This window comes from Caretta caretta, chromosome 21, assembly GCF_965140235.1.
Source record: "Caretta caretta isolate rCarCar2 chromosome 21, rCarCar1.hap1, whole genome shotgun sequence".
Taxonomy (NCBI): domain Eukaryota; kingdom Metazoa; phylum Chordata; order Testudines; family Cheloniidae; genus Caretta; species Caretta caretta.
Genome location: NC_134226.1, coordinates 17,881,024 through 17,881,797, shown reverse-complemented (window position 1 = coordinate 17,881,797; position 774 = coordinate 17,881,024).

Genomic DNA, 774 nt, shown 5'->3' with positions numbered 1-774 from the left:
TAAACCTTTAGTTAGTTTACTATACAATTGATTGTCAGCATTGTCTTTGGTGTAAGATCTAGAGAACCACCAACTGATCTGGGGTAAGTGACTGGTCTCTTGGGTCAATCTGATGTGTGATTTTTGCTGTAAGTGATGTGTCGTGGGGCAAGTACACCCCATCATTCTAGCGGGGGGTGGTCAGGCCATGGTAGCCCTGAGATTGAATTGATATGGCTGCCCTTAGCCTCAGGGCTGCATGGCCTGATGGTCGGAGTTAATAGGACTCCCCTTGGCTGTAGGGAAGGGTCCATAGGAGGGGGTTTGGTGGGCCACCTGCTGTGACGATGTGACGCAGCAGGGAGGGGGGAGTGTTGACCTGGGAATGTGCCCTGGGGATGGGAGACCTGAGAGCCTGTCACCTGAGCCAGGAGGGGGCGGGGGAGGTAACACCTCTGCCCAGGAATGTGAAGACAGGCTGCAGGAGAGAGCCTGCTGGGGGGGTTTAGTTTTCAGTTTGGGGCTGGGTGCAGGAACGCAGGGAACCCCAGGGCTGGGATCTAAGCTCCCTGCTCCCCCAGAAGGACTTGACGGAGGGGTCCTGGTTGTACCCACAACCTCTGTTTTGGACTGTGTTCCTGTTGTCCAATAAACCTTCTGTTTTACTGGCTGGCTGAGAGTCTCAGTGAATCCCAGGAAGAGGGGTGCAGGGCCTGGACTCCCCCACACTCCGTGACAACTGGTGGCAGCGGTGGGATGTACTGCACCCCGTGAATGGCACTTTCTGCAGTAAGT